The sequence below is a fragment of the Aegilops tauschii genome, chromosome 4 (assembly GCF_002575655.3).
Source record: "Aegilops tauschii subsp. strangulata cultivar AL8/78 chromosome 4, Aet v6.0, whole genome shotgun sequence".
In the NCBI taxonomy this organism is placed as follows: Eukaryota; Viridiplantae; Streptophyta; class Magnoliopsida; order Poales; family Poaceae; genus Aegilops; species Aegilops tauschii.
This window is the reverse complement of record NC_053038.3, coordinates 139,041,543-139,065,384: the sequence shown is the minus strand read 5'-3', so window position 1 is coordinate 139,065,384 and position 23,842 is coordinate 139,041,543. Positions and strand designations below refer to the sequence as shown.

Here is a 23,842-nt window from a genome sequence, read left to right as displayed (position 1 = left end):
ATCAAGAGATTGCTCGCCCGTCGCATGCCTAACGAATCCAGAGAAACAAGAAAAGCATGACCAATTGAAGGGGTCGACTGCCCAAGGAGACTAAAATAACTATTAAGTAAGGAAGGAGGGGATTTAGTCACACCCACACCTAGCCCTTGGATGAAGTAGGGCAGCAGCTAATGGGTCAAGTTTTGATACTGGTTCCTCAAAACAGCTTTTTGACTATATGGGACATTTATGGAATTTCTTCCATCAGCAAGAGTACCTTTGTTTCTCAACTTTAATGATTTTTTAGTCTCTCGATACTAACTAATTAGTTAGGGGAGGTGCTTACTTTGTAGTTAAGGATCCAAAGAAACAGGTCTGGGGTATCACAAGATGAAAGCGGAATGCCTGAAGCATAGAGAAGTGAAGTACAGTATGAATAAGGAATGGTGGCACACTGGCGAATGCAAACTCTCAGCTGATAGGGAAGAGGGGGGCTAGCTAGGGCTTACCTCTGACTCCCTTTTACTCCAGCATCTCAAATAATACTATAAAATATGTGCTTGCAATAAACAGAAGCTAAAGGAAGAAAAGCAATAAAACTAATTCACTTGCTTCTTGGGATCGATAAATGGCTTTTTTTCATTTGGGATTGCCCTCTTCCAAGAGTTCATCCACGAAAGGAATGGGATATTTTTATTAATCGTAAGGCTATTTAGTTTCCTGTAGTCTATACACAATCGCCAACTCCCACCCATCCTACCTACAGGTACAGGACTTGAAAAGGGCAAGGGCTTGAGCTTGGCCTAATCACAGCAGCTACTAGCATTTCATCGACCAACTTTTCAATGGCTGCCTTTTGATCGTGCGAGTATCTATACAGCCTGAGATTAATCGGCTCAGCTCCCTCCATAAGAGGTATTACATGATCATGGGTCTGGTGGTAACTCTTTTGGCTCATTGAAAATGTCAAAGTCTCGGGTAAGTAACTTATTCATACTGTTAGGTATTCTGGTTTCTTTGCTGGTGGCATTCACTGGAAAAGCTTGCACGAGCATACAAATCTCTGCTTGTTGTAACTGCACCCTTCCTCTTTCTAATGACCTCCTTGTCTGATCCTGAATTCCCTTTCAAACTACTTCTTGCCTTCCTTGACCAATGTTATGGATGGTGCACTGGTTCAGAAAATAATTGGCCCTTCCTTCTTATAGCAACAAAATCCAATCTCCCCCTCATACGAACCTACCTCCATGACTTTCATGTCAAACTGAAACTCCTTCCCTTGCATTACCCATAGCATGCCATCACATTTTTGCTCACAATACATCTTAGCGCCATTTGCTACTGTGATTTCCATAGGTTTATACGGAGTTGAGTCGTAACCAGCCCGCTTCACAATCTTTGGGGTCTACAAAACAGTGCGTGCTGCCACTATCAACCAAGGCAATCCCTGGCACTCCGTTTACCTGGTATCTCCGTCCATAGTCGTCTCCTATTTTGGAAGACCGAGACTTGCGACACAGCAGCAATATTATTCAAATAACATGTCATTCAAACGCAGCGCGCCTTGTTAATTGCTCGTCACGTAAGTGAATTTACGAATAGGGAGCCCAGGTGCCCAACAAGTGAACTATTTCCTCCTCCAGGATTGTTGCTTTCCTTCTATAGCCTCACGTATGAAAAACGTGTGCCTTATAGAGGGCTAGGCCACAAATACATAGCATAGATAACAAGGGTTTCGCCAAAGTAGACGCTCAAGCAAAACATTCCACTTATCGAAGAAGGGATACAGGTATTTCAAGTTCAAGAAGTAGGCATTGATCCCAAAGAATGTAGTGAAAATCTAGGCTAGGAGGAATGCGTCAGAGCCGAGGTCAGGCAAAAGGTCGCTAGATCTTTATGTTGGCCGGAAGTTATTTCTTTTCAATGAGGTTCAATGTTCTCTAGATTGCTTAGAAGTAGTCTTCCTTACTCGAGCCAACTAGGGTCAGAAGGTGTTGATAGGGCTAGACTTTCTCTCATGGGCGTGACCATATTAAATAAAGGGTCTTTTCATCGCTTTGGCCTGGAGCCGAGTAAGTAAGGACTTTGCCAGGTTTGAACTCCAAAGTCATTTACACCCAGTATTTCCTTTGATTCTTATAGCCTTCGTGTCAAGGAGCGATGCGCGAGCGGTCCAATTGCACATCAATAGCAGCTGCTTTTATCTCCGCATTCACTAAACAAAATGTTGAACCCATGTTGGTAATTCCCTCTCTGCTCTACTGTCTTGAACCATTTTCTTTAGTTGACATGGAGGCTTTAGTTCCACGTTCAAGCTAAAAGCTGTGCAAGCAAGTCAAGCAGTGCCAGATGATGATAAAATAGCGGCGCATCCTTCTTTTGAAAAGTGACCAAATGGGACTTTTCAGCATAGTATCAGATGCCTTATTTTGTTAGTTAGGATCTCCTTCTCACTCCAAAGTATTTTCATCATCGGTATCAGCAGATACTTGCAAAGATCAAATCAAGCAGAAGAAACAAGGAAGTTAACTCAGCACCATCGGCCACCTTAACACGAACATCTTGGGACAGAGGTGTAATGCCTGACAGAGAATCAGCAATAGAATGCATTTTGCATGCATTTTTCATCGAGTGAAACTACTTGAATAAACTGGAAGTTTTAAACCAAGTACTCTTGAAATTGCTACCCCCTGGGATGGAAAAAGAGGCTCGGGTTTTAGCCCTCCGTTTTACCCCGGAATCCGTTGTTCGTCTTTCGATATGAGAGGATGGAAAGTGTCCGCAATGACTTAGCGACTTAGCCAATTGGTTACAGATTCTAGATTGATCAATCAGATCACATCATCTCGAGCAAAGAGCTGAGAGCAGAGAAGCGACATCGCTTCGACACTCCTTCCTCTTTTCATTATGAAACCAATATCAAGCAAGATATGAAGAAGAGGGGGCTCCCTGGATTGAACACATAAAGTAGTGCCAAGATCTCCTCTATGCGAGAGAGAAGTTCTCAGAAATGATGGAGCTGTTGGTTTCGGTCATTGTACGCTGGTTGCTAAACTGCACCCTTTACGGTGTCTGTAGGAAGAATTCATACTGGTCCCAAAAATATAAGAGATCTCGGTAGTGAATATGCAATGCTGAATTCCAATAAGTTGGTACTTCGCACAAGGAAGAAGCTCGTGTTAAAGATAGTTTCATCCAGACCGAACCCTACCTTAGCGTGTCATCCCCACCCACCAAGTCTTTATCCGCGCTGAAAGGAGTGGTTTAATTCGATGCAAGGTGCAAACGAGCTTTTCCAAAGATGGAGTCCTTTCAGAAATACATGTGCCAGAAGAAAGCAGATTCTTTTTCTATCATAAAATGAATCTGCTTTCTGATGGCCATTTCGGTCCGTTGTGGGACCACGGCTTGCAAAGAATGTATTTAGCACAAAGAACTTCTTCCGCTTTTGGGGATTCCATGAATTGATAGAAGGAAGTGGATGCGGCAGGATTGGCCCCAATTGAATCACTATTAGAAGAGATCCACGTGCAGAGACTGTTAGGGAGATGCAGATGGAGGGACGTTTGGATTGCTGCTAGAAGGGCTTACGACGAATAGATTGTTGGAATGGGATGTAAATTGGTATGCAAGATTCAAAAGAAAGCGGATGGTTCTATTGAAGAAGAAATCAGTATCCAAATTGGAAGAGAAAAGGTTCTGTAACCTACATATACCATATGGGAACACATTACACCACAAGGAAAATGCCACTTGAGGTACATGTATGCACCCAATTCATCGGATGATCCAACGCAAAAAGTATGATATTTCTATTCTCTAGCGCTCGTCATGTAGAAAAGGTATCTAGCTCGTCCCTCTAGCGCTCGTAAAAGAAATCCTTCTTGTCCGAGAAGGCAACAACCATTTCATTTCTTTAACCTGGATTGCATTATTTAATTGATTTACTACGTCGTGTACTACATATTGGTTCGCGAATGCGTTGCTTGAAGGAAGGAAGCAGCTTTAGAGGAGGGATGCCGTCAAAGGGGTATGCCGGATTTTTTATATGCTAAAGATACCGGTTCAATATGTCATTTCCGAAATCGAGGACCACACCACTGGGAGGACAACTCAAGCACCAAAGACAAAGGTATCACTCGTAAAAGTGATTTTCATCGTAGTACGCGCTCTTGGGTTAGGTGAAATCCAGCGTTAGGTAGGATAGGCAGGTATTCTAGGGATATGCTCATCCGCTGCCCGCGTAAGGTTCATATCTGTCCAAGGACAATGGTATAAGGTTCGCATCTTCCCAAAGCCGAAGAACTTCTTTGAACTACAGCCAAGGCAAATCTCTAGTATTGGTATCGGGGGCCGGTGTCTAGGGATAGGAGCCATCAAAAGGAAAGGCAAGAAGCCCTGGCTTTGATGACATCCCGACCTGTAGAAAAAGGATCAAGCAGAAGGAAGATCTGCTAAAGATTTTGATGCCTCAGTCCTTGCAAAACAGAATCCTAAAAAAGGAAGTGGGTTGGGCTCTTATCTTAAGTGGGATGTTCGGCCATTGGTTTCAGCACTGACCGTAAGTCTGAATCTGATGAAACTTAAGTGCCTTTTACTTTGGTTCGAAAGATGACCGTCCCATTAGCCAGCCTCATCCACAGCTTCGCTAGATTTCTTTGATCTCGTGCATTTGCAACGCGGTGCTCGTAATTTCCCCAAGAGGTTGCTATGGCTTGGAGGCTCATCAGGTCTAACGGACTTTCGTCCTTCGACTCCTATAGGCGGCTTCGCTATCGCTCCTGACTTAGTATAGAAACCGGTATAAAAGACAAGTGCTCACCCTCAACTCCAAGGAATGGGAGTGAAATTCATTCCATTCCGTATAAGTAAGTTGATATGGTAGGCTTTTCGGCACATCCTATGAAAGGCTCTCACCTAGCAGGCCTCTTTGACCCAGTGCTGGTACATTCTACAGTGGGAACCACCAGCCCCAATTGCTTATCCATTCAGTATTGGGTGCCATCCTAGGAGTTATTATCATATAGTGAAGCGAGAAAACGACATATGCGACCAGTTTTGCTTTTAAGAAGAGTGTCATCCCAGTGTTGAAGTAAACCACGAATCAAAGCCTAGGCTAGACTATCAGTAAAGAGCTTCCTTCTAGGAAAGGTTTCATGAGATGTTGATGTGCTACCTTCTAGCCTACACCAATGTCTTAAGTTTCCTCATAATAATGACATCGTTGTTGTTTTGGCCGAACCGAAAACGGTGGTACCACCATAAGTAGGTTCTTTCGGTATTGACCAACAAGTCCCTCTCATTGAGATTAATACTAGCTTGGTGAAACCGGAATTTCCTAATCAATCAAATCTTCTTGTAAATTCATTGTGTAAAATAACTCGTAAATTCATTGTGCCAGAATTGATCACTGATCAGGTGTGATCAGTCTCATCTGTCTAAGGATCCGGTGCGATGAGTCTCATCCGTGTAATATTTTGGAATTCCTCTTCCAACTCGTCCCGGAATGGGCGTTATGGCAAAGAACAAGAAGAAAAAGACAGAAGGAATTTGTCCAATAGTAACAAATGGTGCCTCCACAGGTTGACATCCGATCCAACCTAGTAGTAAGCAATCCGCCAAAACCAACCAAAATATTCCTTGGTGAATCGGTCGAAAACTTGAACTACGCACATACATTTCTTTAAAAAAGGTAAAGCCAAGAGAGATATAAAAACTGGTGCTATTGCAGCTACACCTCCCGCTTTGTCAGGTATACTGCGAAGAATGGCATGGATCGGTAGGAAATACCATTCCGGCACAATATGAGGCGGGGTGGGCATCGGATTAGTAGGTATATAATTGTCGGGATGCCCCAAAACATTAGGAGCAAAAAAATCCAAATGGAAAAAAAGATAGCAGAAGCTACCCAACCTACAAGATCCTTTACATAAAAATAAGGGTAAGAAGCAATTTTATCCATCTCAGAATGTACACCCAATGGATTATTTGATCCATATTGATGCAATGCGGCCAGATGAAGAAGACTGGCGCCTACTAAAATAAGGGGGAGTAAATGATGGAGACTAAAAAAACGATTTAAGGTGGCATTGTCCACGGAGAAACCACCCCAAAGCCAAGTCACTATGGTATCTCCTACTACTGGTATGGCACTAGCTAAGCTTGTAATTACTGTTGCTCCCCAAAAGCTCATCTGACCCCAAGGTGGTACATATCCTATAAAAGTTGAAACAATCATTAATAGGAATATGACAACTCCGAGACACCAAACAAATTCCCTAGGACTGCTATAACTCGCATGATATAGACCACGAAAAATATGAAGGTGAACCACAATGAGAAACATACTTGCCCCATTAGCATGCATATAACGGAGCAACCAGCCCCCTTCAACATCTCTCATAATGTGTTCTACGCTGTTGAAAGCTAGATCTACATGAGGTGTGTGATGCATAGCTAAAAAAATGCCGGTCACTATCTGAATGACTAAACAAATACCTGCTAACGAATCGAACCCTTACCAATAACTAAAATTGCTCGGGGTTGGATAATCTATCAAATGCTGGTTAAGTGTGGAGTATATAGGTTGTTTAAGAAGAGAGAATCGTTGGTTCCTTATAGTCATTTCTCTTTTCTATCGTTACAACTCCTCTTCCCCCTTATTTACCCCCTTGCCTTGATGGAAATTGGCTTCGCTGCGCCCTGAATAATCAAAAAGATGCATGAGAAGATTCATCCCATTTTGGCGAGAGGGAGGCAGCGAATCACCTAGGCTACGGATTTGTCGGTTAGTTGATTCTCGAAATAAGGTCATTCGGAAAAAAAACTGTCACTTTTCTGCCGGTTTCTTAAGGCTTCAAACGAACGACTAGTCATTAAGAAACCCATGAAATCCAAGTCTATTTTTGACCTTTCATGAAGAAGTTTTTCCTGCGCGCAAACTACCTAGCCCTTTTCAAACGAACGTCGATTTCCATCTCAACAAAGAAAGAACTCAAAATAAATGAAAGCAATATTGTTGTCCTATTACTCTTTTTTCCTTGTGGAGCTTTGGAAAGGAGAGAATTTGAATAAAGTAACTCTCAGAAACTCTTATTGGACGAGAGAGAGTCAATATGATATTGGCGTGGGTTCTACCAACTAAACGAAGAAGTTTTTGATTGGATAAACAGCGTATAATGATAGACGCTTCTTCGGCACACATGGAGACATACCTCCCGTAGCTGACCCCTGAATTCAAGGATACTGCCGGCTTTGTTACTAACTGATAGAAACCCCTTAATACAACGTTCGTTTTTCATAAATGTCATAAGGTAGGTAGACCCGGTCTTGCGCTCGTCCGGTTAAGTTGCACATTGTGCTAAGTGCTCGAACCGTTGGCTGATCTCAGCTGTATCGCCTCATACAAATTAGTTAAGCGAGAAAACAAACGGCTACATAGGAGCTCTATGGTGGACCACCAGCAGGAAGATCGAATGGCTTAGCGCATCCTGCGCCTACTGGACCTGACTTCGTAGGATACTCTGATAGACTAGTCGAATGGCAATGGCCTAGTGGTTGTATCTGCTTGCCGATTCCTATTAAGAATACGAGAGTGACAAATGAGATGGAGATCTTGGCTATCATCAAACCATCCTCCCTCCGCTTATCCCTTTCCTTTCTATATGAGAAGTCTACTCGCGCCTCAAGGGCCGGTCATTTACGCTCTCCACTGCATGAACAACATTCCCAACTAGATCTGTACGGCTTCCGTTGTCTCCTTTTCGATTCCGGACTCTAGCTCACAGGTATCCATAAGAGCGACCAGCCCTGAATGCTTAAACCTATCAATCCTCTCCTAAATTTCTTTCTTTTTGTCGTTGGGCAAGGAGCAATCTATTCAGCACTTTCCGATGGGGACCAAAAGCCACTAGGCTACCAAGAAGTCGGATTCAGTTCAGTCCCGTTTTCAAGATCCGGTTCAGTGTTTGGGGATGGCTTGGTCCAAGCCCACATCCATAGTAGATGGACTTGAGCAGGCAAGCCACCTACTGATATGATTGATTATGACAATTATGATATGGACTGGACGGTTGTGCAACCGATTGTACTGACTCGCTTACCCCCGAGAACACCTATGACATGGGGGTTATTTACGCGAGTAAGCCTAGCAAGGACCAAGATCTCGATCTAGCCTAGTTGGGGCTTTAGAGTCACATGACACAGTACCAAGAACGGGAGAACCAGTAACAATTGATACGGATTTCCAACCAACGGATCTTCTTACCTTTGGACCGGAACCTTTAGTTGTTTCCTTCTCGGTCTATAGCTTGGTTTGAAATGAGGGAGCCATACCGTGTGGTTGAAGCACAGTACCGTTTTGAAGTGGATAGGGCACTATCTCTATTCGTAGCAGCATTGCGTATTGCTCTCACTAGGAAAGGGGGACATAACCCCTACTATAGAGCAGGAATGGAAGGGAATGAGCTTGGTTGCTTCTCCCCCACACTTCTTTATTTCTCCGTGCCCCTATTTAGTTAGTACTTTCGAGTTAAGAGCGAGAAAACGAACTATTTCAATTTAATAAGTGCTTGTGCAACGGCTTGAAAGTTACAGACTGAGTCAAGTGACCTGTTTTTGTCACATGATCCAGAATTGCACGAGAACCTACAAGTCCTGTTATCGTTCTTAATTCGATAGCCACAGGGCAGCCGTTTTCTCGTCTCTCAGCCTTTCTTATACCTGCACTGACCTCAACGGTATCCAACCTGCTAAAAATATCTATACCCATTAGCTCATCACGCCAACAGTTCTCTTGGGTTGACTGAACCTACCTATCCGAAATCCCTATTGCCAACTTCTTACTACACAGAAGCAATGGAACAGTATCGTAAAGTGAAGTGAAGCACACAAACCCCTCCTTTGGAATTGATGGACTTGACACACAGCCGACGACTGAGATGTGCCATTGTCATCGTCAAGATCGTCCATCACGAGTACCTTCTTTTCTGCATCCGTCAGTTCAAGTTTTTCCAGCATGTTTTATTACTTGCCTCGATCGATACCATCCACTTATTTCTCTTTCTCACGGGACACATAAAGATACCAGCGCTTGTGCGAACAGTTGATGCTTGTTAAGCCATAGCTATCACTTCTCGCCCCAAAGCACTCCCACCAACTACAAAATACCTTATAGGAGGGGCCCTTGTCTTCAGCTAAAAAGAAGCAGATATTGCCGTAAGCAGGAGATGGAAAAGCCCACGATCCATAACTTACTCACTCAGATATTTACTAGAGCTTGGAAGTGAATGAAGGCAGTACAGGAGACTCCGAATCCTATTCAGATTGCCAATGATCCAATCAAGCATGAACTAACCAAGCATATTGGTTTCGATCACGTCTATCCGAAGTCGATAGAGCAATTTAGAGCATAGCGGTATCTTTTGCTAATGAAATGAGATTGGATATGAATGTGGAATTCATTCAGTGGAGAGATGAACTAATCTATACTCTGCCTGTCTTCCATTTCTTTGAAGATTTCATTTACAACACAACATCAAACTCCAACTTCATGAATTGATAGGTAAGGATCGCTGTCGAACAGCTCTTCTTCATTTCTTCCGGAATTCTTTCTTCTAAGGTAGTAGGTATCGGGTTTCCCTGTTCATACTCCGAACATGAGTTAATATACTCTTGTAGAGCAGATCACTTAGGGCTTTATACTGGTTCGACGACTGGGTTCTTGTTCCTTTCTCTTCTTTGTCTGTCCACTCCCTTTGTTTTCAACAGTCTTTGGAGCTTCTGGTACCACTGGTGTGATCTCATTCTTCAATGCTAACACCCTGGTGTCTCCAAACGCTACGCTTTCTAAGTAACCTGAGTGTTCTTTGAACTAGGTGAACAATCCAGGGCGATAGCGTGAAAGGGCCTCGTCATTGCTCATCCAGTTTCACTACATTAGCCTCCTCGTGTTCCTAAGGGCTACCACCAACTAATGCTTTTCGACTTCTGGCTAGAGCTACTAACCTACCTCGAACAAGAGCTGCATCCCGGTAGCGCTTTGAATCATCATTTTACTATTCCTAGGTTCGATTCCTGCTGTCTTTACTTTCTGTCTTGCCTCTATGCCTTCCTGGTGGGTGACTGTGACCTGGAGATGGTTCGATGGTTGGTGACTCTAAGCCAGAGTGATGCTTTCTTAGTTTCATAAATGCCTTTCTAAGGCCTTTCCAATCAATGGAGAATGGTTACTAGCGCTAGCGCTTGTCCCACTTTAGAACACTAAGAACGTAATAAGCCTAGCTGGGACAAATGCACTCAGTGTTAGTCCGATCACCTCGGCTAAAATCATCTTCCCTTTATTAATGACCAAGGGTATCCATATCATGATATGTAGATACAAGAGGGCAAAGGCATTGATGCGGGTAGGATGCGTGTCTGCTTTCCTGTTGTTTGAAGGAGTAGATACATTCATTTCCTTTTGCCAGAGTGAAAGTGAGAGTTGTGTGGGATGTTGACAATCACTATCTCGTGAAGTCATGAGCGTAAACCTTACATAGTTCCAGCAAAGCGCAAAGACGATGGTGAAAACCTTTGTTCTTGTCCGGCTGATGTTGTTTAAAGAAAACCTGGACAATGAGGGGCAGGTTATATTCCCTTTCTTCTGATCGATTGAGCTCAAAGGAAAAAGGCACTAAAGATGTTTAAGATGTTTCATCAGAATTGCTATTGACATCGACTCGTCCGAGAGATTAGCAAGCACCTCAGGGTTGTGAGAAATCCATCCCCAAAACCAAGAATTGGATCTATTGTTTTCACTTTCTTTCCCAAAAAATGTATCTGTTGATACCTGAGTTGCTTATATTGCTCACCCTAAGATGGAAAATGCGATAGAACCCACTTTACATACCTCCATAGGAGGAGATCCCTTAGAAGAGAGTGAAATAGGCAGTACAGCAATTCACAAGCCATAGAGAACGAAACTCGGAAGAAGATCTAGTTTCAAGTCAGCTAGGAAGACCTCTTTCTTAAATTAAAGGGAAGGGGTCCACATAAGCCCCAATCATTCCCTAGCTTGTTAATCCAACATATCAGTTGGCGTATCTAAATAAGAAAGAGTTGGGCGACGGTTTTAGAAAACCCGAAACTAGCCATGCCCTAAAGAAAGTTAATTCCAGTCTACGTGAATCACGAAAGAAGCAAAGCCGGTCAAAGAATCGATTATATGCCTTCTCTTTCCATAAGACCGATGGCCTTAGTAACGTAACGCACAGAAGGAATAGAAGACAAAGCGAGGGGATATGTCACGAGCAAAAGGGATGAACAACTACCCCTGTATATGTAGCTTTGTGTAACAGGGGGAACGACTGTTGTGTCAAAAAGCTGAGTGAGAAGGAAGGAAAGGATCGGTTGTGGCGGGATACGAAGTGCTCTGCTAAGCCAATACGAATGTTTACATACGAACCCACGCCAATACATACGAGTAGTAGGGGTATTGAAATTATCATCAATTAAAGGTAAGGGCTCGGTTTCCGGTTGACTTTTCGAATCCTATCCTCTGTTTCTGGTTAAACCAATTAAATAGGAGTATCCACCCAACTTTCATATGTTGTAGTTCCTATACGCTAACGGGTTCATCTTTATAGGCAATGATTTCATTTGTATTCCAATTCGTACATATACCCCATCGCTTTGTTTACCATCCCTATCGTCTCGAATAAGGTTTCCTAGCCTAGCCCATCTCGGTGTCAGCTACCGAAAGAGAAAATTGGTCTAAGGGCAGCATCTACTCGTTCATCGCTTGCCTCACATCGAAAGAGGCATGGCTTCTCTCTTCACTCACTCCCCTGTTTGCCAGCTTCAATAGCATGGAAGAAGGTGTTCAAAGAACATAGTTTCACATCTGCATTTTCTCCATTTGATCTTGATCAATAATTCACTTATAGAAATAGAATAGAATAGAAATATCAAGAGAAACACTCTTCTTTCCGAAGATCCATTTCTAGTGGGACATCGTTCATAGGGAGCGCACATCCAATGCGCCCTCTACTCTTCACTCTTCACTCTTGTGCTCAATATCCTCTTCAACAAGGATTTGCGGCTCCAATCCCTTTATTTTTCCAAAGGTAAAAGATGGAACATACCGAATCCAAAATGGAGGCGGGTGTCCCTTTCCTAATGCTTTCATAGCTTTTGCTCGTATCGTCGGAATCCGAGCTCTATGGGTATTCAATAAGAACCCAGCTGGGACAAATAAAAATGGGTATACTTTATAATGATCATGCCCTTCATTCATCTCTTTTCAAACTAGGAATACATCGTGGAATAGAATTGATCATTTATTTATCATTGTATTATAGAGGCTGTTAGCGGAATTATTGCATTCGAAGTCAAATAACTTGCTATAATGATACTAGTACCTATTGCGACATAACGCATTTTTGAAGGTTCATCATTGAGTGCGTATTCACTCTGCGGAAGTATACTACAAAAGGGGTACTTATTTCGATATATCGATATAACTCTATCAACCAAATCATCATGTGGAATGATGTAAACTAGCCTAAAAAGGTGAAAGAAGCCCTCATACCCACTCCTCTTTCCCCACCAAACCAACAAGTAGTAGGTTGGTGGGCCTCGGTATCTCTATTTGCTAAGATGGATACCTACACCACTCAATAGTTCCAAATCTTTTTTTATCCCATAGGAAAGAAAATGCTTCTAGCAATTTTTGACTTTCTTCCGCTGTCATACGACGATCTTCACAACCATCCACCGGAGGCTTGTTTCTGTTTTCTTCCTCTTTAGCCATTGCTTCTTTAATCATATCTTTGATATTCTTTAGGGGCAATTTAAACATGTTCGCATCCCGCGGGAAGCGAAAAGCCAGAAATAGAATTTGCTCAGGTTTAAGAACCGAAAGGAGTTTATCCAGATTTGGTACCAAACCCGGGAAAAACCCTAAACGAGCTCTTAAAAATCGATATAAGCAGGGTCATAGGAATCCTGAGATTCCCCTCCCTCCGCTTTGGAGGAGAAGCTTCTTCTATGGCTATGGCCAAAAGGAGAAATAGTCCTGTTCATTATATTCCTCCTAGAATCCAAGGCATTTCGTTGGAATACATCCTGTCTTTTCACCTTTGTAGTCCTATGCATAGTAAGTACTATAGCCCCAATCATAGCTACTAATAAAATCAGACTAGAAACCAAAAACCAGACGAAATAGTAGGTATAAAGCAAATTGCCCAATGTTTCCAAATTAGTCCAACTTCGTACCTTTCCGGCATAAACCGTATATCTCAGAGAGGTCGTATTTCTGTGGGTTGGTAGTAATGGAATGGTTTCATTATCTAAAATGAAGAACATTTCCCACCAAAAGATTAGTCCAATAATACCACTCACTGGTAAATAGCGCAATACTTCTTCGTGAATCTCCGCTATTTGAATATTGAACATCATAACCACAAATAGGAATGAAACGGCAATAGCTCCTATATGAACTACTGGGGAGATCATAGCGGAGAAGTCGAGACCTAACAAAATAAGTAAACCAGAAGTGTCACAAAAGACTAGGATGGGAAACAAAACGGAATGTACCAGATTTTTAGCACGTACAACCATCAAACCAGAGACCAAAGCAGGGCTCGACAAAACAGAAAGTATCATGGTACGTCGTCCTCCCTTGAAATGGAACTTGAATGCTGGAGCAAGAAGACGCATTCAAGTCGATCTATTACAACCAGCGCGGTTGTTCGTATTTCATTTTCTTCTTCCAAGCCGACGCTCTTCTTATAAAAGAAAGCACTCACTGAATTACTTACTGAATCTCGTCTTTCTCTCGGCGCCGATAATTTTTGACGTGTCCGGGTCGATCAGAGGTTCGGCTTGCTTCTCCCCCACCCTCGCCTATGAAATGGATAACCCTTGCTGCCATAGCAGCAGGATTTTAAGGGCTTCTGTTGAAGCGGAATAGGAGGAAGCCATGCATTCTTTCAAGAATCTCCAAACCCCCCCCCTTTACCTTCTCTTTCTATTCTATAAAAAGGCGAACATCTAATCTAGGCCCGGTCGCCTTTCTGTCAAGGCGAGCAGCCCAGCCCCCTTGTTGAAATTTGGATATTAAGGAAGCCGTATTTCGCAATAGCAGCTCCGAGAAGCTGGTCTTAGGGTGCGCCTCCTGCGGTCATTTCAGTGACTCAATTGGTTGGCTTCCCTCAGCTCAGACTGGTGTCGCCACCTCTCCCAGGACCAGAATGATTATCCCTGCCCGATGGGTCTACATTCATCCCTGAATGTCGTCGGGTACTCTTCACTTCCCCACCATTCTTGTACCCGTCACCTGTAATCCGCGCAGGTGTGTCCGCACCCCCTAGAGTGGACGAGAAAGAAAGGATTTTTTTCTCGGAGCAACCCCCCTGGTTCCATACCCAGGAGTTCACTTTCCCGTATGAGCATTCGGTACATATATAAGTCAGTGGAAGAGTCAAAGGGTCACCACTACTGAGGATCTCCCCCTTATCTTAGAAGGGTCGTCTGAGGGTTCGCCGCGGTTCATTGCTGTGCTTACACACTAAGCTACCCTTCTCCGAAAGCTCCGCGGGACCACCTATCACTAGTCTTCGGCCGGAGGGGTTTATTGCACAAAAAGGCCGGGACGCGGGCTCCCGCAGAGGAAAGCCCAACGAATGTCAGATGCAAAGCCCCGCACCTCATTAAGATCATATTGGCATACTCTCCTAAAAAAAGAGCAGACCCCATTGAAGACGGGAGTGAGGTACAACAAGGCCATTTCCGTCCACCTTCTCACGGAGCCGTACGTGGACGTTACTGCTCATACAGCTCCTAGCCAGCAAGCAGTTAGCTTTCCTCTAGAAGTCATGGAAGTGTGGATAAATCGACAGAAGGTTTTTATTTCTAAAAAAATCACCCTAACCGTCCTAAATATGGACGGAGAGCGGTCTCGAGTTTTTCGGGGTCCTCGAGATCGCATTTTAGGTTGAGTAGAGACGCTAGGGAGTCTGTGGGCTTCCCTTGGCATTTCAAGATGGCCTCTATCGTCTTTTCGAGAGCCTCCCGTTTGCCCGTCAAGGGGCATTTGACATCCAGAGACAAAAGCAGTCCCACACGAAACTGGGAATTTTCCCTAGTGGACGTAACCAGCTCTGCTTTCGCGGTCTCAAAAGGAGAAGCCCCGAACGCTTGCAGTTGCTTTTTTCTCTTTATTCCTTCTAAGTGAGCCTCTCTAAAGAATCTACTCCTAATTTAAACTTAGAGTCTGATTCTTCCAATTCTTCCAAAGACACAGTAGAACTTCGTTTTGAGGAGTTTGCCCCCCGTTCGCCGCCGTCCAGCCGGCGGCTACTCTGGGATGGATCGAGGTTTAGGCCAGGGGGCTTGCTCCCTTTCTTCTGGAGCTAAGGAAGGACCTACAGGTGGCATTTCCGGTAAAGGGGGAATCTCAAGGAGGGTCTCCAGACCTTCGAAGTGCCCCACCACCAGGGTTGGCGTTGTGTCGACGACCCCCTCTGGCTCCGGGCTAGAGGTAATTTCGATGATCTCCCCGGCCCTTTGTTCCTCGTCACCATCGCAATAACAATAAGGAGACGCGGTGACGTCGTCATCCAGAAGGAAAAAGAAAACCCCAAAGGTACCGAATGGAATTCTACTTGTCGGGCTTGGATTCGTTTCGTTTATCAAAAATCGAAATAATAAATAACAACCCATAAATAAAAGAGAAATTACGATAACAAATCTAAAGTGAAGCCAATCTCTTATAAAAATAAACCAGTCTCCTTTTAAAAGGAACTGGCCAATTCACTTCGAAAAACTACGTTCTAACTTGAGCAGAAAAATTGGTGGCATTTGACATCTAAAGTTTCACCACCCCTACTACTGCCCGAAATACTGCTTTGGTGAGCTTTCCCCAAGGTGACACCGAAGGTCTACCTCCTTTCGTGCGCCCCTCACCTCCTCCATGAGGATGATCCACTGGATTCATTGCAACATCATGAACAATGGGGCATCTGCCTAAGAACCGACACCCCCACCATGCTTACGGCTCTATACCTACTAGACCTGTATTCGGTAAAGCTTTCTTTCTATATGCTAATTCTCATGCAGTTCATATTGTCGATATGAGTATAATTGCCTCGAGAAATAGATAAGAATTCCTTCCTTTACCGGTAAATGAATAGGAATCAGGTTAATAAAACCAGAACTGTTTCCGCCTTCCTCTCGAACTGAGCTATTTCTCTGAAATATACAGTTTCACATCATTACAGGAAATCCTATACCTGTGTATTACCACCCGGTATGTAGCCATCGTCGTCTTCGGCGTAGCGTGAAGACCTTCCCACGGTCTTCGAGTCGTTCTTGACTGGCTAGCAAGCACCAGTGGAATTTAACCGCCTTGTGGTCGGGACACCGCCTTCTTCTCTAGAATCACGCAAGTGGTACTGCTCCCCATGGTAAGGAGAAAGACCTTAAGGCATAAACGTAGAGCCTGAGTCCACAAGATAGTATTTTCTCGGTGACGATAGTGGCCGTTTTCCGGTTCAGTGGTTGTATCCAGAAAGATTCTAGAGTCATTTGCCGTCCCCTCCCAACCAACCATCACATATGTGAAACTCATGTGAAAATAAAAAGCACACAAACTCTTCTGTGTTGGCGAAACTCGTTTTCCACGATAACGTATTTGGTTTGCTGTTGGAACTCGGGCAGAAATGTGTGTCCCGGCTCCAACGCTATTCTAGAAATGCAAAAAATAGAATAATAGATGAATTAGAAAACTCCACTGTTCTTTGTGATTCGGTACCGCTTGAACTAACTGGCCCAATTCTTGGTAGGTACTTATTAGGGGGAGGGCCAACCACCAAATGAACAATGATCTCCCGGTCCCACTTGATTCCTTGGGAATTTAGGGAACCCTGCAGACTTGACTCTTTTAAGAGGAAGAAATTCGAAGTGAAATATCTAGAATATGCTTTACACTCCATTTTCACACAGGTATGCCCCCTACCTTTCTATAGATTGATTCACTAATAAGACTCCAAATCCTTGGTTTGAGCATCCCTTTCTTTTGTAACCTCTCTTAGGAACTTCAAACGGAACATGGCTAGGATCCTAATCTCTATTCCTTCCTCCTTGGCGTCAGATAACTCCAATAAAGCATGAATGAAGTAGATATAAAACGTGTCGAAGAGCAATAGACTCTTTTTTTATAGAGCTTATCATTGTCATTGATTGACCAGCATGACTTATGGATTGCATTTTATACTGTGATATTTGAATAGCGAGATTCTTGAAAGGTGGAGGAAATAGACTTTCTTGCTCCTGCATCATTCTTGCTAAGGGCATCTTAGGAACTAATCAAAGGTTACGAAAGAGAAGGCTTGAAAAGGAGCTTACTTTTCCCGCTAATGCTACTTCCGCTATCTCGTAAGGAGGATACGACTCATAAACCTCCCTTGGTATTTGGGTAGGGAGAAAGATAATTAATTAGACTGAGTGAGGAATGTATACAACTACTGCTCAAAAGGCAATAAGAAGCACGCACTCCTACTAGACATGGAAGGAGTAAACCTAAAATATGCTTTCTTTCCCTTATGTTGAATCGACTTCCTTGTCTCTTTCTAGAAAGTCAGCAGTTGGCCCAAGGTGACCTACTGGGAAATGAAAAAACAATTGGTTCAATCGAGTACTTATAAGCCGAACGGAGTTCTCTCTCATATTGTTATGTTCACCTGGAATGCCATAAGCCTGCTCTCAAGGAACAATCGAATCACTGCTGACGCGGGACTTGCTTTCGCACGGGGAGTTGGATAAATTACCCTCTTGTGGGTATGGCGATAGATAGCAATAGCAACGGATTGATTATGATTATGATTAAGTAGACTGACTGTTGGGTGAGCTCCAAAAGGTGGTGAGCCTGATGAGTCAACCAAAGGGAGTGGGCCCTTTAAACACCTAGGGCGTAAGCATTTCTGCCTATCCAAAATAAGAGCTCAAGTCAATCTTGAATGCGGTTAGTACCTATTAGTATTAGATACAGATTCCTATTTGCTTTGAGCACCCCTATCCTATATTCTCTCTATCTATATATGGAGAAAGACATGCTCGATATGAATTGGGACAAAGAAGAAAGTCAAAAGCAGGAGGTAGGTCCGTGGTTTCAAGTTGAGTAGTGAGTGGTTCCTTGAGGGGAGTCGGCAGAAACCTTTACTCATTTTATTTCCTCCCAAAAGAAGGAGGGTTTTCCTGTGGTAGGCGCCAAGAAAGATACCATGAAATTAGGCACCAGGTACTATCCATCACACTTAGAGTTGGTATTTATTGTTTGGTTCGAATCCCTGCTTACCAAACAGTTGTCATAACATGTTTGAATGACGATATCCAATTATGAAATGGCTAGAGGAGGCACAGAGATAAGACAGAACTGATCGTAAGGTAAATCAAAGGTTTTCATTTACCTTATCATCGTCGTAACTTTCTTATCTATTTGTGTATGCTATTAGAAAGGGAAATTCGATACAACCAACACGCAAAACCTTCCGTCTTTCCTATGAAAACTACTTCCGCCTTGATAGAATAGTTAGCCAACATGAATTCCTGCTTATTGTCCTTCCTACCCATAAGTGAGAGCAAGGCCGAAGTAGAGCATAGAGCTTAGAAGTAGGATCTGGTAATTGGTTCTGCTCAGCAGATGCAAAAAAAGAGGTGTTTTTGGGGTGAGTCCCTGCCAAGCGGCTTTTGATGACGGCGTCGTCAACGTACACTTATGCATTACGACCCAACTGAGACCTGAGGATGAGGCTCATTAGGCACTTAAATGTGGCGCCGACATTTATCAAACCGAAGGGCATCCGCTTGTTGCAGAAGGAAGGGGCGATAAAACTAGTTTTTTCTTTGTCTTCCTCAGCCATATAGACTTGCTGATACCCAGAGTAGGCGTCGAGGAAGCTCAACATCTCGCACCCTGCGGTGGAGTCGACCAGTTTAGTCCTTGTACTTCGGTGGAACCAAATTCCAATATATGGATTGCAAACCTTTTCTGCTTTGGGTCTTATGTGAATGAAAGGGTGGCTTAAAAAACCATGGCCAGCCCCCCTCAAGAAATCTCGCCCGTAGGTTACTGATGGGATGCTAGCTACCGGTATACAGGAAAAATGTGGTGCAGAGCACGAACAAGATGTGCTAACACATATCCCATTATATTTATTGGTTCTACAGAAGATGTATGATAAAGAGCTGGCATTAAGTAATGCAACGCGCTCAGGCTTTATAAGAGGAAAGACTCTCGCCAGTATAGATTGAACGTACGGCGGTTGCTTACAAGACTGCTACTGAAAAAGGCTACCTCTTCAAACTGCTGAATGCCCTATTCCATCTATCTTTCCCTGAAAAAGCGTAAACTTTTGTTCTATAAGCAAATAAAGCATACTTCTTTTGCGGATCAAGCAGTCTTCTACCTTGGTGGGTAGCGGAGAATCAAATCAATATCGGAGTATTGCTCTAGCTGCTGCTGAATTAACCTGGATTCAATCGTGACTCTCTGAACTAGGCTGTACTTCATCTTCCCCTCTAGACCTCGGAAATGGAAAAAAGTTACCGGTGCGTAATTGAAGATTCGGTGAAAACTAGTCGACCTTTCATCACAAATTGAAGCAGAGGCTGTTAGTTGAAAATCCATTTGCAGATCCTGTTGTTGAGGTAGAACCAGCTTCACCAATAGCATAGACTCTATCAGTCGAAGATATCAGCAGGTACGAGGATAACAAAGACAGAGATAAAGGCTTCGTCAGCAGAGACGAGAGCGGGGCCCTTTTGAAAATCAGAAATAAAAGGGGCGATCAACGAATTGACCAGGTGTAAGCAGAGGGAACTAGAGCAGAGCAATATGTAGCATACTTTTCCGTTCGAGACCCGTATCTAGACCCTTGTGATCGATAGCCGGACCCATGCTGACGGCACCGAAATCCTGCCCCTCCCGCGGAACTAGTACCACCAATAGATAGGACCGTCCCTTCTTGGGCAACCCTGAAAGTATCTTCTTGTACGGACTGAAACAAGACAAACTACTCGCGGGACCCACTTAAGATCTCTTTCTTTAGTTTTCTGCTTTATTCCTTTCTTAGAAAAAAGTAGCTTCCCTTATTAGTAGCGCTAGTATCTTTTCATAATGATGACTTTTTTCAGAGCTTCCTAGATTTTGAGAAGCTGAGGCATTGCCGGCTGGGGGGAAATTTGATCGAAACTAATAACAACTAGTCACGATTAGGGACAAAGCTCAGCTAGTATACGTAATGTGTTCAAGGCGCATTTCCTCCAACAACTAGACTAAAGAAAATAAGGGCGGAAGGATTTACTTAAATGTTGTTGCATGAGCGGCTTCTAAATGAGTGGTTGATGATTCACTTTCTGATTATTACCCGCTAGCTATTGAAGCGGCAGTGTGACGTTGGCCCACTGCGGAATGGGTGCCACCTAACTATGATTCGGTGAAGGTTCCACCTTCCTTCCACAGATATAGTTATAGTAGTTCCACTCGATGTGGATCGCGCCAATGCTTGCTCAGCTCCAGGATTAGGCTCCTAAACCTATTTTCAATAAATAAGTCATCTGGTCTATGTTGTTGGAGTTCCGCATGACGCCTTAATCCCACCTCTGTGTCTAAGGAATAGCCTTTTCTTGTTTTCTTTATTGTTCGTGGGAACATGTAAGATTAGCAATGGAAATTTAGCTACGGCCGTCCCTTCCTCAAGCAAACAACGCGAGACTTAGTTAACGAAACAAGAACTCCATCCCTTGACACTAATTTCTGATACAGAAGTGGAATCGAAAAAATGCGGGAAAAATGCACATTCAATATTGAGAAAATGTTGCGTAACTGCCCTTGCCTCAAGGTCTTGAGAAACCAGAAACTAGTGTTCGATGGCCCAACAAATCCTATTGGTTTTCGCAGGGGATGTCATTTTTACAAGCTTTCGCATGCTGAGCGTGACTATGGATTTTATATAGTTATGGAATAACCTTCTTATCCGCGAGTTCTTCGGCCAAAGACTCCTGATATCGCTTGTTGGACCCTTGATTCCGAAGTACCAGTACCGAAGGCAGACTTGAATGCATTAGGTTGGGAAGCGGCCTAGAAGGTGCTTAAAGATAGGTGACAGTTGTGAAAGTTTAGTCGACTTGCCGGCAGCAACTGACCTTTCTTTCATCAAAAGTAGGAATGAAAGCTGGCATGCAGATAAGGAAATCTCTTTTCTTCTCTTCTACTTGGCTACGGACCTTCTAAAAGGAGAAGCAATAAATACAAAAGTGCTAGGTTTGGATTTGAGTGAGATCCCGGATCGGTAGCTTAAGATATCCCCTCAGACTGGAATGAGAATTTCGATAGATTTCTTTGCTTTAAAGCATAGTTGCAGGTAGGTTATGCTCCTTTGCTTCATCCCTATAGTCTAAGGATTGCCAATCAAACAGTAGCAGTAGACTAGCCATATTCATCTTCTACAGTCTACTGTTTCCCCCTATTTAAAATGGTCAGCCTGCGCAGCAGGAAAAAAGGCGCTCTAATCGTACTCGAGCCCTTAATCCCCCAATAGGGCTTACTTACCCGAGTCAATTCTTTCCTTCCTGTGCGAAAGCAAGGCCTCTTTCTCGACTTTACTTGAATGCCATTTACTGAGCTATCTTCTTTTTTCTTCTTCTCGCGAAAGCACATTTTATTATTTTACGGAAGCAAGACGAAAGGTCATTTCACCAATCTGGGGAATAACAGTGAAAGCAATCGATCGGAGAAGCCCCCCTAGTATTGAGAATGAAAAAGTGGATTCATTCCCCAGGCGTGTGTGTGTGCTTTCCACGGGCCTGATCTCGATTTCTTCTTAAGCTGTTATGTCCTCCGAAGTGAAGTGTATTGGTCGGAAGCTAGACTCCAACAACATCGATACTCAAATAACCGGCTCTGATACATGGCTTAGAACCTTCAATCTTTAGCCATTATTCCCAGTTCAGGTGGTTAGGTACCAAAAGTTATAAATAGGCCCAATTTCTCCTTTTATACTAGATTTCCTTAACAAGGGCATCCAATTCTTGAAACAAATCATGCTCCCTTCTCTTTCCACTTTCACTTTCATGCCCAGTTCTTTTTCGACTTGGCAATCGTAGCAATTTATGTAAAGCCTCCTGATCCGGATAAACATGCGCGATACATTCTAGTGAACTACGAAGAGAAGCTAGAACGGTGGAAGCCTGAATCCATTGAGTGCCCATTCTTAATAAACTTGGGAATAGTAGCTCCTATGGTTTCTAGAGCGAGTGAATGAAACGCTATCTTCTTATGAGTGGAGATAGAGAGCTGTGTCACAATCAATAAGTGAGATGCTGTGGGCGAGGAATCTTCTGTCACAATAGAGGTCTTCTTTTCGAATTTAAGTGGGACTAGCTTCTTCCTCAATTGATATTACTGACAATCTAGCAATTCCATCCTTTAGAAGAAGATAAGTAAACCATTTCTTTGAATTGCATGATTGAGTGATGGATGCGGACAATCACAAGCCTACTTTGTATATAGAAAAGAGCGTATAACCCCCGATCCCTACCTGTTGTAGAGAATCTATTGTCTAAACTCTTTTGTGCCATTTGCCGCCTAATACACTATTTCAGTATAATGTTGTTTGCTGGTGCATATCTCTTGATTGACTATTTATTGGTTATTAAGCATTAGTGAGCTGACCTATGTACAAGTTCCGAGTCAACCCCCAGATCTGTATCTCCTTGCCTTGTAATCTCTCATTCATCTATTTATGTGCATGCTTTAGCAAAGTCTCCAGCCCCATAAATACTAGTTAATGCGTGATGCGTAAATCAATAACTAAAACTAAAGTGCCGATCATCCCATGCTACCACAGGATTTTTCAACAACATGACATATTGAGAAAAATCTATGTTAGAGCCGCCATTTCTTTACGGTTACATTAGTGTGGATTGTTCTTCTGATTCTTATAGGCCTGGCACCCTAGCTTTGATAGATTTATTTGATTTTGCAAGCTATGGCACAGGAATGTGATATGGGTCGTATCCCGCACCTCCCTTGATTCCGTGTGAAATCCATCCTAAAAAGCACGAGTTGGATCGGCGTAAAGAACAAGACGAACGTGGTATTATCTCTATTAGGACGGTTATGAGGCTCTGTTTTTTTATTTATTCAATATCTATTCTTTGTTTCTTATATTCCGCTAATTGTTATCTTGAATGTATCTTTATGCTTAATAGATAACTGGTGATGCTAGAGCTGTCAAGAAGGCATTGTTTGCAGTATCAACCATCATCTACAAATGCCCATCAAAAGAGACCATTTCTCTTGAAACTTCTGTCCCTCCAAGCATTGTACATCCTTCAGAGCTTCCTGTCTATCCTGCTAGTAACTTCTACTCAGTGTCAGATGCAGCTATACCTTATGGAATGGACATCCAAATCTAGCTATCTTAGCAAAGGAAGTGGCATTCAAATCTACAGGTTTTTCTTCTTTAGCCTTTCCGCCCAGCGTTGTCATTATTGACACGTTTTTGCGATCCCTGTTTTTGAGATCCTCAATGACTACCACCAGAAAGGGAATGTGACCACCATTATTATTTGAGAAAAGTGTCTCCACTATAGCACTAACGATCCTAGACAGCAGAGAAAGCTTGATTGGAGCTAAGAACTATTTCTAAAGGATCCTTCCACTCTTGTGTGGAAAGATCTTTCTTCGTTCAATCCAGTCTGATTTAAAACGTGTTGTCTACTATTATAGGGGCTGTCGTGAGGGTCACTCCTTCTTATGCCGGGAGATGGCAGTTATCTATATTTAGAAATAAGAAAGAATATGGGTGTGATTGTCATCACA

General features: G+C 43.2%; 1 pseudogene; it reads left to right on the top strand.

Annotated features, from left to right (window-relative positions):
* The first annotated feature begins 14,249 nt into the window (after positions 1 to 14,249).
* LOC141021702 (uncharacterized) lies at positions 14,250 to 23,436 on the top strand (annotated as a pseudogene).
* Positions 23,437 to 23,842: the final 406 nt, after the last annotated feature.